We start from the raw sequence: 21,378 nt of genomic DNA, 5'->3' as shown, positions 1-21,378 counted from the left end.
AGAAGGGATAATAGAGAGAGGAGAGGAACATCGATGTCTACGGAGAGAGTAAGATGAATAGGATTCGAACGCTAACAATCTTCGAAATGACAACCACTTCCTCGTCGACGACAGCATAATTCACCTTATAGTATGAAGTCAGATCGTTCTTCTTCTTCTTCTTCTGTTGTTGGGGGTGGGTATTAAAATCAGATCGTCAAACCTGAACTTCCAGAAGCAGGATTGCAGAAGCTTTTACTTTTCCCTTATGCGGGATTCAAATGTTTCAATAGGCATGGAAGCCTGGGCAAGAAGACCCCTCAAACTCATGACCAGTACTGACTACTGAGTACTAACCACGATGTGGAAATCGGTATTGGTGTCAGTTTAAGAATAGGCTGATATGGTTTAAGCCCAAAACTATATCGGTATCGCGTACTAAATCCATGATCCGAGTGGACCGATGATCGGAATGAATCATGGTTTAAAAAATCGAAATCGGATCGGTTGAATCAGCCCATTCGGATAGGATTTTGAAGTTTTCTACAGTTGGTATGCAAGTGGATACAGCAATAAACACAACAGAATTCTAACCCTCTGTGTCAGCACTTGATCAAATAACACACTCCACACATATATCAATCAATGAAAGAGATAACGGTACAACAACCCACACACCTTCACATTCACTAAACAACAACCTTTTATCTTAGAAAAACAGAATGGCTACCTTAAAGAATCGGTCCTAATGTCTTCTCAAAAGGCTAATACAATCCAGGGGCATAGCAATACTTACATGGGCTGTTACAGAACATACAACAGCAATATGCCATTAATTAGAACACAGACATGAACTGAAATGAAGAGCATTGCCGTACTTGATGTATCCATCATTCGGTGAATAAAAGATGTGACCCGTACATTGCGAAGAAGTTATTCAGCTATATGGTTAAAAGTGTATTTAGCACAATACTTGCAACAGTGTCTCAAGAGACCCTTCGCCAATGAGATCAGACCATTAACAATTCAGTAATTCAATTGCCTTCTAAGTTCTAAGCAGTAATCAGGGAATGATAATCTCATTAACAAAACCCAAGAACAAAGCTGAACAATAAACTGAAATCGAATTTCAGAAACTGAAGATTTAATAGAACAGTGTAATAGGATTCTAACATTCGATGACCAAGTTCAGATCTTGAAAACTGCTTGAGAAACAGAATTAGAAACCAGAACAGACAGAAGAAACAGTAATTTCACTGATAAATTAATAGATCAAGAAAACAGGTCAAAAACTAAAGAAAGACGAAGTAAAGCATGCACAGGTTTTTAATAATCTCAAATCTGGAGTTTAGAATCAAAGTGAACTGATATCAGAGTGAAGAAAACTAATGCTGCCACAAAGTTTGAACAAAACATACAAAACATGTAAGTATGTAATTGGAATTCGGATCTTCTTCAAGAAGACTATGCAGTAAGCAAAGGGACAAATACTCAGGCACACACATTCCCATAAGCGCATTAACATGTAGAGAACTTCAAAATCCTAATAGTCTCTACACAGTCATCCAATCAATTCCAAAGAATATTGGAGAGCCCTACACTATGGGATTGACAGGTTGCAGAAATCAAGAACAAAACTAGAATCACAGATTAAACGGAGCAACCAGATTTCATGAGAAATTAAATATCATAAAATAAGAGGAACAGACTAGACCGATATGCTGGCCCAAGATCAGATTATTAGAGAAGAATAACTCCTCAAAAATTGACTAGAATCTGAATTTTAAATTATGGTCCAATCCTACCCTCCAATCATATTGAAAGCAGGATTCCAGAAACAGAATCTCAAAGTAGCAATCCGATAACAGATTTCAGAGGAATCAAACTAATAATCAAACAAGATCAGAATAGCACAAATTCAACAGAAATAATAGAATGCCAACTTGAAATCAGATTCCAGGATTCGATCCAAATAAAAATGATTAAGTTAGATTGGAAGTAAATTCTGTGAAAAATCAAAAGAAAGATTTGATTGCATCACTCAAAACTCTGATCGGAGCATACCTGATCACAGAACAAAATAAAGAGGAGATTTCCGGAGCCTTTCTAGAGTCCTCCTAATCGGCCGACCCCAGAAGTTCAGACACCCGTTGCAACACTCTCCCTTGGTCGTTGTCGACACTAGAAGTTTTCTCTCTCTCTCTCTCTCTCTCTCTCTCTCTCTCTCTCTCTCTCTGCAACTTCCCCTCCTCTATTTCTCTTTCTCCCTCCCTTCTCTCCCCCCTCCCTCTTCCTCTCCTCCCTGCCCCTTGTTTCTCTATCCCTGTCCCTGTTCTTCTTTGTGACTTTGTTTCCTCCTCCTTCTCCAATTCCGCCCCTGCTGTCTCCATGGTTTCAGCTGACACCAATCCTAATCAATAGTGCGGAATCAGATCGGCCAATTCCTAGTCATTTAATTCATATTCCATCTTGGATCAGGTTGATTCCATTTTTCCCATAAATGGTTGAGAATCAATTGGATCGAACCGATTCAGGCCGATTTCGATCCAATTCAGATTGGAATTGGCTCTGACCGATTCGATCCCCGATCTGATTTTTAAAACCATGGTTCTCTCCCATCCCCTCTTCTTCTCCCTCTCTTGCTTAAATTACCCTAATATGGACTCTTGTTAACCCTAATTCAATCACGAGAGGAGATCCATGGCCAATCAAGTCTACGGTTCGACCTTTTGCATCTGGTTCCATCTCTAACCCTTCTAATAGTGGTGTTGGTCTCTAGATTGAGAGTGGTGCGTGCCCTGTCTCTGCTGCTCTTGGTAGTGCTTCTAAGGGTAGGGATGGTGTTGGTAGCAATAGAGATGAACGTAGTAACCAGGTTGCAATGTATGCCCTAGTGGTGGGAATGAGCGGTCTGAACTTTGAGATATTCTTTGGCTCCGTCGTTTCCTATTTGTCTCTCCCCTCTCCTTCTCCCTCTCCCGCTCCCTCTTGCACTCTCCTCCCATTGCAACACCCTCTGCCCCATCCATCCAACTCCCTACCCCACCTTTCTCTTCTTCTTTTTCTTGCATGTGTTCCTCATGTTGATGCATGTTGGCCACGTGCTCATCAGGTTTGCCACATAGAATTGTAAATAAATGAACTCGATATCTATCTGGATCCAGGTCGGTCTAGAAGACTTGATCCAACAGACACCATTCTGAATCGGCCAAAATCCAGATTAGTCTCAACCGATTTTGATTGGTTGATCCAATTTTGATTCTTAAAACATTAAGTAGATCCTAAAGTCCATTGTTCACAAGGCAAGTTTTAAACCTATTAGAGTTTGTCATGTGGCAAAATAGAGCTTTGAAGATCCAAAGCTATAAGAGATTACATAATAGTGCTTGGAGTATCGTAAAAATGCATGGACATAAATGGGATGCATGTTAATACATGAAAGGGTATTTAAATGAATAAAACTTTATGATTTGACTTGTGGCTATCTAATAAAATGAACTATGTTGTTCTCAAGTTGAAACTGAGAGGGGGTGAATTAGCGTCACAAAATTTCTCACCAATTTTGTGTTGGCCAAACAACGGTCCAGGGATCAAACCATGGTTCCCTAAGGAGACCAAGATATTTATTCTTAGGGTTTTGCACGTCCTGAGTTAGCCCATGGTGTCTCATGGGTGCCCCATTTTAATTTTCAGGGCTTCACATGGTCGCCCATGGGAACCCTGGTGCATCCCTGTTAGGGTTTCTCCTTCCCTCATGTGTCCCATAAAATTTATTATCACAGTAGGGACGAAGAAACTCATCCCTAGTCCATCACACGGCAAGGGGGATCCATCCCTAACTCGAATGCACAGCGGAAAAGGTCGATTCAAGTTTCTTTCGCATCCCATAAATATTAATAATCAATGAACAGAAGAAATTAATAAAGAACTGCTAACCTGGTGAGCCTCAAGTGTTGCTCCTCCAATAGACAGTGGTTCTTCCTCCAGCGAGCGCTCCAAGCAAACAGATCTGAACCTCCAATGGTGCTACCAAGGTTCTACACGCCAGTCCCAGATGCCCTCAAACTCCTCAGCACAGATCTAGGGTTTCACAAACCCTAACTCTCAAACACAGGTGAGAGAAGCAAGAAGAAGAAGAGAGATCACAAGAGGGAGAGAGAGAAACCAAAAACGTAGGAGAGAGAGTGTGCTCCAAAAACGTGGAGAGCTGCCCTCTTCTGCGTTTTATAGTCCCCTTATTTATAATAATAGGGTTTAATTAAATCATAGATAGATTTAATAGAGCCCTAGTGAGAGTCTGACTCTCTCTCTCTCTCTCTCAGTCTGACAGTTCTGTTTAAACTCAAAGTGCTACACACGTGAAGAAGCAGAATCTAATAGAGAAAGTATTAATTAGATTTTTTATTTAATTATTAATGGATAATTACAATTAGCACCAAATCCATTAATTAAATAAAGAGCCAATTAAATTAGCAAATTCCAAATAACTCTCTATATGATAACAATTTATCATATACAACCCCCTCACTAATCAACACCATCATTATGGAATCTAGGGGCATGTACACATGTACTGCCAAACCCCAATCCATAGTACATGTCCATATAAGAGCGTCTGTGCATCCGATCGGGTCCCGCAAAACTCGATAAAACACTTTATTTGAAATAACTATAAATAATGTATCATTTTATGTAAAATAAATTTTGCAAAACTATTTCCAAAATGGTACTGGATCCAGATTCTGATCCGACCATGCACAGATAGTCTCTATCTTGGTGTTCCCCAATTGGGCAGTGGTGACCGTATTGGATAACTCCTTCACTCACAAAGTGTTCACGCATTCCCAGAACACCAGCTTTGACTCGCTTGAGTCTCAGTCATTGATGAACCAAAGAATGCGATCACACTTTGCAGTGACAGGGTTCCCTCAAATACAGGGTGTCGGTGACACATGTCTATCCCTTCCTACATCTGGCAGTAATACATGAGGGAATCGACAAAGTAGATTCTTCGCCAATGCACACATCAAACATGTGAGCACTCGCATTCGTACCCTGACATCACATGTCTAGGCATACCCAATGCGACAACCATATGATAAGGGTGTCCAGTCCAAACCCTAGTCGTGACTACCATTTTAAGTATAACTTACGAACACATAATACTCAAAAAGTTTATATCGCATGTGACAATATTAAACTAAAATGTATAAATGTTCAATACAAAGGTGAACCGGGTTGAACCGGACCGAATCGGGTTTGATGGACACACACTTGTCCAACATTTTGCTCTCACTATTGTTCCTTAATTCCTAGTAAGGATCTCCAATATGAGGACACTCATTATATACATTAGCACTCACCCAAACTACTCCTACAAGAGTGGCACTGCTCAATCTCACACTGCTGCCCAGAATTGACGTAACTACACTATCAATGGGTTATTGTAACTGTCCCAGCACAACCACACAAGCATAATATAACTGGCTGGAGCTCTCCCAATTGTACCTGTTGGCACACACACATAATCGTGTGACACATCTTTCCTCTCAACCACAGATGAACATATAATTTTGTAGTGAGATCTATCTGGTGTGCACACCCATCTTGCAGTAAAGCACTCCAATATGGATACAACAATAACAAGCATCTACAATACAGAGACATACGTGCTTCGACAAACTGCCTACACGCACGGAGCAATGCTCACACTAACCTCAACATTTACTCAATACTCGAATTTTAACTGCAACCACAATCCAGGCTCCACTACCTACTTTCACTCATGATATACAAAGCAAGGGCAATCGACACAGGACACATTACCTACTTCAACCCCTGATCAAAGAGGCAAGGTTATTATCCCCAATGATACCCAGCACCCATTGGTTATCCAAATATAGATTTTGGGCTTATAACAATGCCCTACAATGAAACCCCTTATAGTCTAGGTATTTGACAATCAACAACCTATAATTAGCATATGTAAATATATACAGAAATACAAATGACCAGGCCAATAATAGAGATTTTCAAAACCATGCACTGTCTCTAATTTCTGGTATCTAGAGAAGCTCAATGATCACAATATGGCTTCAGAGAAGGTTCACTGGCAATGATGGACCTTCACAAAAATGTCCTGGTAGTGGATAATCCCTTGCACACTCTCTCTTTCTCTTTCATGTTCCTTCTTCTTTTCCTCCTTTCTTTTTTCTTCTTCTATTGCATACACCTCATGATTTCTTCAATGTAGCTTTCCTACCATTCAACAGACCTTCAATGAAGCTATGAATGCAAGTGGAATAGGTAGGTATGAGGCTCAATCATCTCCATACAATCACAACCTCTCTTGGAGTTTTTCTTCCCTTTTCTTCAATGGAACTCACTCAATGCACCATTGATTTGTTCATTAAAGCTCAACCACCGACTTCAACCTTCAATGCATCTTCAAACAAGCTCACAAGGTGGTTGGGTGGTGTTCAACGCATTCCCCCAAGCATGCACACTCTCTTTTCCTTCTTCTCTGTTTTTCTTCCAAATTTTCGTGCTTAACTAGTGTGTCCTGATGTTGTAGGATTGAAGAGGATAATTTTCTTGGCTTGTCCCAATCGAAGATTGGATGGCTGAGATATGCATAATCAAAGATGGACCAATAGTAAATTCTATTTGGAATCTTTGGGACGGAGTACCGAGCACTGACGACGCACAATAGTTTGCGGACCACGGGTGTGCATGCAGTCATGCCTTCTCAGGATTGTCAAATCGACATCGGAGGGCGTGGCAATCTTCAATGGCATTGGATCGGTGTCAGATCGATTATCAGACACAAAAAGGTGTTGCCCAATAAAATATGCTTGAGAATAATCTCGGTTGGGTGCCTGGTATACAGGTGGAGCACCGGAGAAGGAAGTTGTGAAGTTTGATCTATCACGAGGTTAGGTGTCAGGGGACGTTTCGTCTCCTGATGTGTTCGTACAATGTGAAACACGGGGAGGCACCGATCTGGTCGGCTTTGGGCAGGAAAGTATAGTGGCTCTCAATTTGGAATCTCAGTTAGAGATTTATGAAATCAACGAATAAAGAGGCATCTTTAGGAATTTGGAAGACGGTTGATTAGTATGTGCCTTATACGAAGGCATAAAGCATTGATGGGAATGAGATTCGGTGTGGCATGGCATACAAAACACTAACCGAATCAGCCATCCGTATTCCAACGATTGGAACCTAATGAAAAATAAAAATCGCATTAACTCTTGACCGAAAATCTTCAATTCTTGGAAATTTCACATAGGCCCCTTGTTCAAAGTGGTTATGCCCTTGTAACCACAACTCTTACAAAAATTGCAAATAAAGGACCTTTGTTCTTAACATACTCACGGATTTTTATCCTCTCAAGTGCGGTGCATTGCCTAGTGCACCACACTTGAGAATCCAACTGTCATGCACCACATTTGAGAATCCAACCGTTAAAACATGGGCAGTGGTGTATTTTTATCTTCTCAAGTGTTGGGTGGACACTTGGTGATGGGCACGGAGAATCCCTTGATCAAAGGCTTTGGATGGTATCCAGAGGCTATTGGGGAGCAGTGAGAAATTATCGACTTCATATAATAGGAGATAGAGCATTTATGACCCTAAATGGGTATACTTTTCCTCCAACTACAGTGATGGAAAACTTTTGCAATGGTATTTAATCCTAGTGGATTTTTTGGTCAATAGTGAAACTTGCCCATACACTACGCAAAAGTATATAGATGTAGAATGCCATCCTGTATCCTTGCCCGGGAACCCAGGCAGATTTCGGGTTGAACTTTGAACTGAATTAAACAAAGCTGGGCTGGGCTGGGCTGGGCTCAATTTGGTTGAAAAAAATTATCAATTCCCCAATGCAGGCATGTTCTCCTCTCACCCATAAGTATAAAAATTAAGGATGTTAAACGGTTTGGTTTAGGTGTAAACGGTCTCATTTTTAAACGGCTTCGATTTTAAATAACTTTAAATAGTTATAAACGGCTTTAAAAATTGTTATTCAAGCTGCTTCTTTCTCTTTTAGTTTTATATTGAAATAGATATAAACTTAACATTGAGCTCAATTGGTTATTGTTATATGTTTTCTTTTAATAATTGTAAACTTATAGTTGTTATATGTTTTAATTTTTTCTTCAAAAAGGTTTGAATGTCTCTTAATTTTTGAGTGGGATTTGTTTATTCTTACCATAATTGTTTATTTTAACCATGAATGACACACCACATATATATTAATCGATTTCAACCGGTTTATATAAATAGTTTACCATCGGTTTAAATGGTTCGGTTTGATTTAAATCTTTTAACTAAGCGGTCTCAATTTTGAAATCAAAATCGAACCATTTATTAAATAATTTTACGGTTTTCGATAAATATTCGGTAAATAGTATCGGATTGTTAATTCATTGACTTGACCAAGCTTGGGCAAGCCTAGATATTTTCGACAATTTAAGTTGGGTGGGCTTGGCTTTGCCTCTAAAGTGTGGGTTACATAGGGAGGTCCACTTTAGACTAGGCTGGTTTAAGGAGTGCTACTTGGGACCAATGCTGTGTGGGAAGTCATATATGCATGATTATAAATTATGTCATATACAAAAACAAACAACGTGAACTAATGAGAATCTCTAATATTTTTTTTATGAAAAGAAAAATAATTCAATTAAAAAAAAAACGATAGAATAGCATCAGAGTTCTCCCACGATTCCCCCAAGATACGTAACCATCTCTATAGTATCATTGTACTGAATTTTGAAGGGAAAAAATAACTTTGAAAGGCTCCGTGGCCCCAGCGCCCAGACATAAATCGAAGCAAAATGACCGCCACACCCCCAAGATAGAAATCCCACCGTTGTTCCCATGCATAGGTCCCTTGCGCTGGCATAGAGCCCAAGCTACCTTTCAAGAATCCTCTTCCGAATTTAAATACAAAATTACAATAGTTGTTTACCAAAGAGTAAATATCCAACAGAATATGAAAGCATTTATACTGCCACACCACATCAGCATTTTTGGAACCAGGTTTACCAAAAGGTCAGAATCCGTCCAAATTTCTAATGATTTACTATCCAATGGTAGTGATCCTTGGATACCCTAGAGACGGAGGATGTCCCCTTGCCTCCGTCTCAATTGGACTTCCTGCCCCACCATAATCCATAGCCACAAATTTAATCTGATTTTGATATAATATGATCAAAGCCCAAGCAATGTCCTCGATAGAGTCATTGAATAAAGAGTTTCAAAATGAGAATCATATGGTTCATGGTAGACAAAATGATGTAAATATTTGTGAGTAAGAGGTCAAAAAGGAATGGAGGGGTTTGAGAGAGAACATTTTGAAAAAATATGGAGAAGTTTTAAATCATCAATCTAAGTCGCTATGTTACGGATCACAAGAGTGGGGTTGAAATTAGCAGGTCGAAAAATAACTTCCACCATTGAAGAAATGATGGAGGAAGTTAGGAGCACCCATAGCCCGGTCTACCCTGGGTAATCAAAAAAGAAGCAACAGATTTAATAATAAGTATGCCGGACTTGGTATATGGGCAAAACCACCGACCATTACAAGGGATGACTAGAAGAGAGATCTGAATTATCTTGTTACCAACAGGAACAAGAAATAAACTATAAACCGATGTGAAGGATTTTGACATGATATTAGGCATGGATTGGTTGACCACCTATGGAGCAAACGTCATGTGTATGGAAAAGAGGATAGTATTTAAACTAGATGATGGATCAGTTTTTACCTATCAAAGTGAGCCAGTGAAGAAACCCAAAAGGATAACTTTATCCGCCCTCCAGGCTCAGAAGTTGCTGAATGAAGGATGTCAAGGCTTTTTGGCCACTGTGATGGACAACGAGGCAAAGATAAAGCCCTTAGAGGAACTTCATGTCGTCAGAGAATTCCCTGATGTTTTTCCAGAAGATCTGACCCAGCTACAGCCCGATCGCGAGACAGAGTTCACGATTGACCTAATTCCTGGTGCATCACCGGTATCCAAGGCACCATATCGAATGGCACCTATTGAATTGAAAGAGTTGTAAGTTCAATTGTAAGACCTGTTGAAGAAAGGTTTTATACGACCCAGCGTATCTCCCTAGGGAGCACCCGTGCTGTTCATGAGAAAGAAGGATGGTAGCATGGGGCTGTGTATCGACTACTGTGAGCTGAATAAGCTGACTATCAAGAATCGATACCCATTGCCGCGCATTGATGACCTATTTGACCAGCTACAAGGAGCGAGAGTTTTCTCCAAGATTGATCTTAGGTCCGGATACCATCAACTGAAGATTAAGAGTGGTGATGTTCACAAAACGGCGTTTAGAACTCGATACGGACATTATGAATTTCTAGTCTTATCATTCGGATTGACCAACGCCCTGGAAACATTCATGGACATGATGAATAGAGTATTCCATGACGTGTTGGATAAATTCATCATTGTAATTATCGACGACATTCTGGTGTACTCCAAGAGTGAAGAAGAGCATGCTCGGCACCTTACCTTCGTGCTGCAGCGGTTGCAGGAACACCAGCTCTATGCCAAATTTAGAAAATATGAATTTTGGCTCCACCAGATCAGATTCCTGGGACACATCGGCACCAAGGACGGCATTAAAGTGGACCCAGATAAGGTGAAAGCGGTTCTCGAGTGGGAGACTCCAAAGAGTGCCACTGAGATCCGAAGTTTCTTGGGCTTGGCCGGATATTACCGATGGTTTGTTGAAAATTTCTCATGAATCTCGGCACCAATGACAAAGATAACAAAGAAGGGCGCCAAGTTTGAATGGAACGAAGTGTGCGAGAAAAGCTTTCAGGAGTTAAGAAACCGATTGGTGACGGCTCCAATTTTAACCATTTCGGATGGAACTGGAGGAATGGTGGTATACACCGATGCATCCAGAACAAGATTGGATGGCGTCTTAATGCAGAAGGGTAAAGTGGTCGCCTATGCCTCAAGGTAATTGAAGGAACACGAAAAGAACTACCTCACTCATGACTTGGAATTGGCAGTGATAGTTTTCGCATTGAAGATATGGTGACACTACCTATACGGTGAAAAGAGTGAAATCTTTAGCAATCACACAAATCTAAAGTTTTTCTTCACCCAGAAGGAGCTGAATATGAGACAAAGGTGGTGATTAAAACTGGTAAAGGATTATGACTGTGAGATCCCGTACCACCCTGGCAAGGCCAACGTTGTAGCGGATGTGTTAAGATGAAAATCTCAGACTGCATCCCTCACTTCCTTGATCGTAAGCGAGCAGTTGTGAGAAGAAGCTCAAAAATTTGATCTGGAGCTCATGATCAAAGGAATGGCTATAAAATTAGCAGCTATGGTTCTACAGCCGTCGATACAAGAAGAAGTAATAGCGAAGCAACCATTGGACAAAATAATTTGGGAAGTTCAACAATGAGTCCACAAGGACCCAGATTTTTCTTTGGCTCATGATGGAACATTGAAGTTTCGAGACAGATTGTGCGTGCCTGATGATTATGATGTCCAAAACCGAATCCTTAAAGAGGCACACAACTCACCCTATATAATCCACCCCGGAAGCACAAAGATGTACAAGCATTTGAAGAAGTACTATTGGTGGATTGGTATGAAAGAAACCATAGCAATATATGTTGGACAAGTGTGTATCCATCAAACCCGATTCGGTCCGATTCAACTCGGTTCACCTTTGTATTGAACATTTATACATTTTAGTTTGATATTGCCACATGCGATATAAACTTTTTGAGCATTATGTGTCCCTAAGTTTTACTTAAAATGGTAGTCACGACTAGGGTTTGGGCTGGGCACCCTTATCATATGGTCGTCGCATTGGTTATGCCTACACATGTGATGTCAGGGTACTAATGCGAGTGCTCACATGTTTGATGTGTGCATTGGTGAAGAATCTACTTTGTCGATTCCCTCATGTATTACTACCAGATGTAGGAAGGGATAGACATGTGTCACCGACACCCTGTGCCTGAGGGAACCCTGTCACTGCAAAGTATGATCGCATTCTTTGGTTCATCATTGACTGAGACTTAAGCAAGACAAAGCTGGTGTTCTGGGAATGCGTGAACACTTTATGAGTGAAGGAGTTATCCAACACGGTCACCACTACCAGATTGGGGAACACTAAGATAGAGACTGTCTGTGCATGGTCAGATCAGAATCTAGATCCAGTGCCATTTTGGAAATGGTTTTGTAAAAATCTATTTTACATAAAATGATACATTATTTATAATTATTTGAACAAAGTATTTTATCAAGTTTTGCGGGACCCGATCAGATGCACAGACGCTCGTATATGGACATGTACTATGGATTGGGGTTTGGCAGTACAAGTGTAAGTGCCCTAGATTCCATAATGGTGCTGTTGATTAGTGGGGGGGTTGTTTATGATAAATAGTTATCATATAGGGACTTATTTATAATTTGCTATTTTAATTAGTACTTTATTTAATTAATGGATATGGTGCTAATTGTAATTATCCATTAAATATTAAATAAAGTAATTAATTAATATTTTCCCTATTAGATTCTGCTTCTTCACCTGTGTAGCACTTTGAGTTTAAACAGAACTGCCAAACAAAGAGAGAGAGTCAGACTCTCAAAGGAATTGAATCTTATCCATTCAGGGTTTTTAATTAAACGTTGGCATTATATAAAGGGGACCAAAAACACAGAGGGGGCAGTGCTCCACGTTTTTGTCTGGCCCCCTCTTCTGTGTTTTGGTCTCTCTCTCCCTCTTTGAGATCTCTTCTTCTTCTTCTAGTTTCTCTCATCTGTGTTTGAGAGTTAGGGTTTGTGAAACCCTGGATCTGTGCTGAAGAATTTGAGAGCATATGGGATTGGCTTGAAGAACCTTGGTAGCACCATTGGAGATTCAGATCTATTTGCTTGGAGTGCTCACTGGAGGAAGAACCACTGTCTATTGGAGGAGCAACACTTGAGGCTCACCAGGTTAGCAGTTCTTCATTAATTCCTTCAGTTTATTGAGTATTAATATTTATGGGATGCGAAAGAAACTTGAATCGACCTTTTCTGCTGCGCATTCAAGTTAGGGATGGATCCCCCTTGCCATGTGATAGACCAGGGATGAGTTTCTTCGTCGCTACTGTGACAATAAATTTTATGGGACACATGAGGGAAGGAGAAACCCTAATAGGGATGCACCAGGGTTCCCATGGGCGACCATGGGAAGCCCTAAAAATTAAATGGGGCACCCATGGGACACCATGGGCTAACCCAGGGCGTGCAAAACCCTGAGGATAAATATCCTGGTCTCCCTAGGGAACCATGGTTTGATCCCTGGACCGTTGTTTGACCAACAGTGTGGTATCAAAGCCACCTTTCCCACCCATGAATATTAGATAATTAATAGTTTAATGTAATTATCATGAGTGGGATGCAAGTTGCACATGGGAAGTTAAATTATGGTTGTTGTAACAACCCTCTCATGTGCACATGGGTAGTTATAAGGTTGTTAGTGTAACAACCTACCCATGTGATGATCGATTTAGTTTTAATTAGTTATTTCCAATTATTGAAACATGTATCCATGTATGTCATGGTCATTAATTTTTATTTAAATATTTTATCATGATTTTAAGTGGGTGGGGGTGCACGCTGCCAAGCCTTTGCGCACGCCCTCCCCTTGTTCTTGCCTATGTGTGCAGCCTGCATATGGGCTGTTGCTTGCAGGCAGCAAGCTTGTGGGCTGCGGCCTACAGGTTGCTGTCCGTGGGCTGCTGCCTGCGGGCAGCAAGCCTATGGGCTGTGGCCTTGGGCTGCTGCCCGTGGGCTTTGGGCCCATGGGATGCGCAGGGAGTGCCTGCAGCCTGTGCGTGTGGGCTGCATGCACCCCCCTTGTTTTCCCTCCACTTTAATTAAAAAAAAAAAAAAAGGAATTATTTTTCAAAACAGAATTTTATTATTTTGTTTTGTTTTTGGAGGATGATAATGGGTGAAGAGATTACCTCTTTACCCACTTATAATTAAAATGCGATTTTAATTTTATGGGCTTGGATACATGTTATCACATGCGATGTGGTGGTTCAATAATTGAAGGAATCCATATTTTAATTTTTGGTTCACTTGCTTTAATGCCCATGCATGAAATTATATTATGTTGTGATTATGGGAATGGCATTCTAATAAATGGATGGATTCTTTATGTATGTGATACATGGGGTTATGGGTGGATGTGATGCTTCTCTCTCTTTCTCTCTCTCCCCCTATCTTTTTTATAAACAAATGTACTCCACCCCATGGGCAGCCCAAATGGTGGGTTGGTTTCTCCATGCGGGGTTTCTTTATTATTTTGGAAAAGAAAGTATATAGAATTTTTCCTACCATTGTAATTTTAGAGGAGCTAGGACTCCCAGGGCATGTTGATGATGATCCACATATGGCGCTCAAAGCTTATGGAGATGCAAGTCACCTACTTTGAAGAAGTGATCGGGCGGAGGAAATGATCGAGGCGTGGCATCCATAGCATGATAAATGCACCCAAAATTATTAGTTTTATTTTTATTGGGAGGGTTCTTTAATTGCTTCTGATAAAAATGTCGTCATCCCATAATCACTTTTAATTAATGTTGATTAATTATGTTGTCTAAATCTATCCATGTATGTGAGAGTTAATTAATCCCTCTTTATTCACAATACATGTATGATATGGACTAGTCTTAATCGGTAGACATGTCCATGGCCTCCTATTGAAGATAAATGTAGAAAGTATGTGACATAACCCCGCATAAGCCGACATGATATTGTTAGGACCTCTATCACACATTTATCTATATTTATCTCTATCTAGATACGTTAGGGTATGGATAGTGAGAGGGCACTGCGACAGTGGGCCATCTTTCATGATTCCATGATTCTAACTAATGCAATAGGTAAGTGCATGACTTGGGTGTATGTCAGCTAACAGGATCTGGACATGACACCCAGGTGGCCTAAAATATTGGAAGCCCATGAGGCAGACAGCTTAGTCCACACTACCATGGTGTGTATAATGACTCTCGATAGGGTAAGTTATGCATGCAAGGGTTATAGGTATGCAATTCATCTTTTGGGTTATGAGGGAAACCCAAATCATGAAAGACCATTGATGTGTGTGCTCAATTTATTATTTTCAATGGTCATTAATTAGCATGTGGTTATTCACTTGTGCATGTGTAGATAATTATACAATGACTGCCATTAATTCCAACCTGTTAGCACTCATTAGTGAATACAAACTTAATGGTACAAACTATGTCGATTGGTACCAGAGCAAAGTTGCTCCTGACTGCTGAAGGACTGTGTACAGTTCTAGATGAACACGTTCCTCCTCAACCCGACCCGAATGATTTTGAGGCAAATGAAGAGATGCAGGACTTCCTCAGGAGAGATTTCAGGGCATCACTTTATATCCTAGGATCGTTGGAAAAGTCAGTTGTAGACATGGTCAAGAATATACGCATTGCTGGGGGTAAGATGGATAAGCTTACTGAATTGTTCAACAGGCAGTTGACACACGCCCATTTTGATGTGGTGAGTCAAATCCACAATACCAAGATGTCCCAGGGGACTCCAGTGATGGATCATGTAATGAAGATGATCAATCTGTTTGAGAAACTGGAATCCATAGGGACTAACTTCAGCTTGCGATATAAGACTGATGTGATTTTAGCGTCACTCACCACTACCTATGCAGCCTTTAAGATGTCCTACAAGATGTCTGATAAGTAGATGAAGGCATGAGCTCACCGAGCTTGCTAATGCACTGGTAGAGGCTGAAGCATCCTTGAAAAAGGGCAAGGCTGAGGTCAATGCAACCGAAGCAAAACCTTCTTCAAATGGGAAGAAGAAGAAAAAGGGAAGTAAGGGTAAGTCCCTGAAACCCAAGGGTGGGAAGTCCGGCAATAAGGGCAAACGCAAGTGCTTCTATTGCAAGAAGGAGGGTCACTAGAAAAGAAACTGTCGTGCTTACCTGAAAACTTTGAAAGACAAGAAGCCGGATGAAACAGAGGCTACTAAAGAAGGTACATGTGATGTTCACATTCTTTATGAGTCTAATTTATCTTTTGAACCGACCAATTCTTGGTTGGTGGATAGTGGATCCACTGTTCACATTTGTAATGATTTGCAGGGGTTCAAGGAGACAAGGAACCTGGAAAGAAATGAAGTGCGTCTTTGGATGGGCACTGGAGCTGAGACCATGGCGATGGCTGTGGGAACTTTTATTTTAAATTTTAGTTCTGCTAGTTTAGTTTTAAAGGATTGCTATTATGTACCCTCTTTCAAGAGGAAGATAATTTCAATTTCAAAACTTGTTTTGGACAGATATAGTTTTTCCTTTAATTCTAAGTTGATTATTCATTTTAATAATTCCTTTGTGGCATCCGGATATGTGCAAAGTGGTTTGTATTTTCTAGATTGCCCTATTAGAACGAATGTTGTTTCAAATGTTGATTTGAAACAGAAAGCAGCTCCAGTGAACTCAACATATCTGTGGCATCTAAGATTGGGTCACATTAAGGTGGACCGAATCAGTAGATTGGTAAGGGATGGGCCCTTAGAGAGTCTGAGGGTGGAACCATTCCCCACCTGTGAGTCATGCCTTCAAGGTAAAATGACCAAGAAACCCTTTAGCAATAAAGGTGCTAGAGCCACAGATCTGTTGAATTTGATACACACTGACGTGTGTGGACCCATAAACATACAAACAAGATATGGGTATGAGCACTTTATCACGTTCACCGATGATTACTTTAGATATGGTTACATATACTTGATGCATAGGAAATCAGAAGCCTTTGATAATTCAAAGAATTCTAAGCCGAGGTCAAAAGACAGCTCGATAAACGCATCAAGTCTTTACAATCAGATCGTGGAGGGGAGTATCTATCAGATGAGTTTAAAGAATATCTCATATCCCAAGGGATAGTTAGTCAGCTAACTAATCCAGGCACACCACAACAAAATGGTGTATTTGAACGACGCAATCGGACCCCATTGGATATGGTCAGGACGATGCTCACTTATAGTGAGCTGCCTCTTTCTTTCTGGGGGTATGCTTTAGAGATGGGGATATATATCTTGAATAGGGTTCCATCTAAGTCTGTAGCCAAGACACCCTTTGAGTTGTGGAAAGGGCAAAAGTCTAGTATTTAACACCTTAGGGTATGGGGTTACATAGCACGTATGCAAAAATAACAGACAGACAAATTGGAATCCAGAACTTCGAGATGCTATTTCTTAGGCTACCCCAAAGGCATGATAGGCTATTATTTCTATGACCCAGTTGACCAAAAGGTCATTGTAAGTAAACATGTCACATTTTTTGAGGAAGAAATGATGACCCAGAGGTCCAAACCAGTAGTCATAAAGAGCTATCAGATGGCTTAGAAACGTCACTTCCAGAAGTGAGACCAACTGACATACCCACTGAAATACCAACACCTGAGGAACCTCGATGCAGTGGGAGGACTATTAGACCACCCACTAGGCTAACTCTTCTAACGGAAGAGAAAACAGTGGAAAAGTTCCACATGGTATCGGTTGAATCGGATGATGATCCGATAACATACTCTGAGGCTCTAAAGGATGTTGATGCCATTAGGTGGCTGGAAGCTATGCGCTTTGAAATTGATTCGATGTATTCCAACAAGGTCTGGACTCTAGTCGATCCACCACTTGGCGTCAAGCCGATTGGATGTAAATGGATCTTCAAGAAGAAGAAGGGCACAGATGGAAAGGTCAAAAGATTCAAAGCGAGACTGGTGGCAAAGGGCTATACCCAGAAAGAGGGTATAGACTATGAGGAAACCTTTTCACTAGTGGCGATGATGAAATCCATCAGGATTTTATTGGCTATCACCGCACACTTGGATTATGAAATCTGGCAGATGGATGTGCAGACTGCATTCCTGAATAAGTTCCTACAAGTGGAAATCTATATGGAACAGCCAGAGGGGTTCTCTTCCTTGGAGGAAGAAAGAAAGGTATGCAAATTGTAGAGGTCTATTTATGGACTGAAGCAGGCTTCCAGGAGCTGGAACATCAGGTTTGATCAATCAATCAAATCGTTTGATTTTGATCAATCAATCAAATCGTTTGATTTTGATCAAAACATGGATGAACCATGCGTTTACAAGAAGATCAGTGGGAGGACAGTATGTTTTCTTGTTTTATACATAGATGACATATTGCTGATTGGTAACGATATAGGTTTTCTTTCATTAGTAAAACAGTGGTTATCCACAACATTTTCAATGAAAGACCTAGGTGAAGCTAGCTATATCCTTGGGATCAAACTCGTAAGAGATCTCCAGAAAAGGATGCTAGGCTTGTCACAGGCTACCTATATAGACAAAGTCCTAGCCAGATTTAGTATGGAGAACTCCAAGAGGGGAAGTGTTCCCTTTAGACATGGAGTCAGTCTTTTCAGATCTCAATGTCCTCAGTCTCAGACAGACATTGAAGAGATGAAGAGGATTCCCTATGCCTCAGTAGTAGGGAGTCTTATGTATGTCATGTTGTGTACGAGGTTGAACATTTGCTATGCAGTAGGTATGGTAAGTCGTTATCAATCTAACCTTGGACATGAGCATTGGGGTGCTGTCAAGAATATCCTTAAGTACTTGAGAAGGACTAAGGAATATTTCTTGGTTTTTGGATTTGATCAGTTGTCAGTATTGGGATACACAGATTTGGATTTCCAAACTGACATGGATGATAAAAAATCCACGTTTGGTATGGTATATCTAATGGGTGGAGGTGCCATTATATGGCGGAGTGCGAAATAAAAGTCTACAACCGATTCTACTATCGAAGCAGAATACCTTCCAGCTTGTGATGCAGCAAAAGAAGGTGTTTGGCTGAGGAAATTCCTATCAGATTTGGAGGTAGTCCCTGATCTTGTCAAGGGTCCTATTCCACTGTTATGTGACAACAGAGGGGCCATTGCACAAGCTAAGGAGCCTAGGGATCATCAGAGGAACAAGCACGTGCAGCGGAAGTATCACCTCATTAGAGAGATTATCCAGCAGGGCGGTGTGAGTGTCTCCAAAGTGGACACAACTGAAAATGTGTCTGATCCCATGACAAAGGGTTTGTCACCAGGAGTGTTTGAGAAACACATGGAGGGCATGGGTTTAAAATGTATGGAGAATTGGCTTTGATGTACAAGTGGGAGATTGTTGGACAAGTGTGTGTCCATCAAACCCGATTCTGTCCGGTTCAACCTGGTTCACCTTTGTATTGAACATTTATACATTTTAGTTTGATATTGTCACATGCGATATAAACTTTTTGAGCATTATGTGTCCCTAAGTTTTACTTAAAATGGTACTCATGACTAGGGTTTGGGCTGGGCACCCTTATCATATGGTCGTCGCATTGGGTATGTCTAGACATGTGATGTTAGGGTAGTGAAGAATCTACTTTGTCGATTCCCTCATGTATTACTGTCAGATGTAGGAAGGGATAGACATGTGTCATCGACACCCTGTGCCTGAGGGAACCCTGTCACTACAAAGTATGATCGCATTCTTTGGTTCATCAATGACTGAGACTCAAGCGAGTCAAAGCCGGTGTTTTGGGAATGTGTGAACACTTTGTGAGTAAAGGAGTTATCCAACACGGTCACCACTGCCCGATTGGGGAACACCAAGATAGAGACTGTCTGTGCATGGTTGGATCAGAATATGGATCCAGTGCCGTTTTGGAAATGGTTTTGCAAAAATCTATTTTACATAAAATGATACATTATTTATAATTATTTGAACAAAGTACTTTATCGAGTTTTACGGGACCCGATCAGATGCACAGACGCTCGTATATGGACATGTACTATGGATTGGGGTTTGGCAGTACAAGTGTACGTGCCCTAGATTCCATAATGATGGTGTTGATTAGTAGGGGGGTTGTTTATGATAAATAGTTATCATATAGGGACTTATTTGGAATTTGCTATTTTAATTAGTACTTTATTTAATTAATGGATATGGTGCTAATTTTAATTATCCATTAAATATTAAATAAAGTAATTAATTAATACTTTCCCTAATAGATTCTGCTTCTTCACCTTTGTAGCACTTTTAAACAGAACTGCCAAACAAAGAGAGAGAGAGAGTCAGACTCTCAAAGGGATTGAATCTTATCCATTCAGGGTTTTTAATTAAACCCTGGCATTATATAAAGGGGACCAAAAATGTAGAGGGGGCAGTGCTTCACGTTTTTGCCTGGCCCCCTCTTCTGTGTTTTGGTCTCTCTCTCCCTCTTTGAGATCTCTTCTTCTTCTTCTAGTTTCTCTCATCTGTGTTTGAGAGTTAGGGTTTGTGAAACCTTGGATCTGTGCTGAAGAATTTGAGAGTATCTGGGACTGTCTTGAAGAACCTTGGTTGCACCATTGGAGGTTCAGATCTGTTTGCTTGGAGCACTCACTGGAGGAAGAACCACTGTCTATTGGAGGAGCAACACTTGAGGCTCCCAGGTTAGCAGTTCTTCATTAATTCCTTCAGTTTATTGATTATTAATATTTATGAGATGCGAAAGAAACTCGAATCGACCTTTTTCACTTTACATTCGAGTTAGGGATGGATCCCCCTTGCCATATGATGGACCAGGGATGAGTTTCTTCGTCCCAACTGTGATAATAAATTTTATGGGACACATGAGGGAAGGAGAAACCCTAACAGGGATGCACCAAGGTTCCCATGGGCGACCATGGGAAGCCCTAAAAATTAAATGGGGCACCCATGGGACACCATAGGCTAACCTAGGGCGTGCAAAACCCTGAGGATAAATATCTTGGTCTCCCTAGGGAACCATGGTTTGATCCCTGGACCGTTGTTTGACCAACAATATACGTATCTAAGTGCCTCACCTGTCAGCAAATTAAAGCAGAGAGACACTGACCGTATGGATTGTTGCAACCGCTCCCTATACCTGAATGGAAGTGGGAAAGAATTACTATGGACTTCGTGACAAATCTTCCCAACACCAAGAAGGGCATGAACGTGATTTGGGTGATTGTAGACGGATTGACAAGGGTAGCCCACTTCATACTAATCAAAATAAGTTACTCAATGGAGAAGCTTGACCAACTGTATATAGAGAATATAGTCTACTTACACGGCATGCCTGTCAGTATTGTATCTGACAGAGATCCTTGATTTACCTCAAGGTTTTGGAGTAGTTTACAAAAGGCACTGGGATCTCAACTAAGTCTTAGTACGACTTTCCATCCGCAGACGGACGAACAGTCAGAAAGAACTATCTAGACTCTGGAGGACATGCTCAGAGCCTGTGTCTTGGAAATGAATGACAGTTAGGATGCCCACATACCCTTGGTGGAATTTGCATACAACAATAG

The 21,378-nt window shown here is 40.8% G+C and overlaps 1 long non-coding RNA gene across 1 annotated transcript; it reads left to right on the top strand.

Moving 5' to 3' along the window:
• Positions 1-28: 28 nt before the first annotated feature.
• LOC122658171 lies at positions 29-20,923 on the top strand. The gene is made up of 4 exons (XR_006332421.1): positions 29-165; positions 17,538-17,544; positions 19,125-19,128; positions 20,910-20,923. It is a non-coding gene; the product is annotated as an uncharacterized LOC122658171 (long non-coding RNA).
• The last annotated feature ends 455 nt before the right edge of the window (positions 20,924-21,378 follow it).

Source organism: Telopea speciosissima, chromosome 4 (assembly GCF_018873765.1).
Source record: "Telopea speciosissima isolate NSW1024214 ecotype Mountain lineage chromosome 4, Tspe_v1, whole genome shotgun sequence".
Lineage (NCBI taxonomy): Eukaryota > Viridiplantae > Streptophyta > Magnoliopsida > Proteales > Proteaceae > Telopea > Telopea speciosissima.
This window is presented reverse-complemented; position numbering and strand designations above follow the sequence as displayed.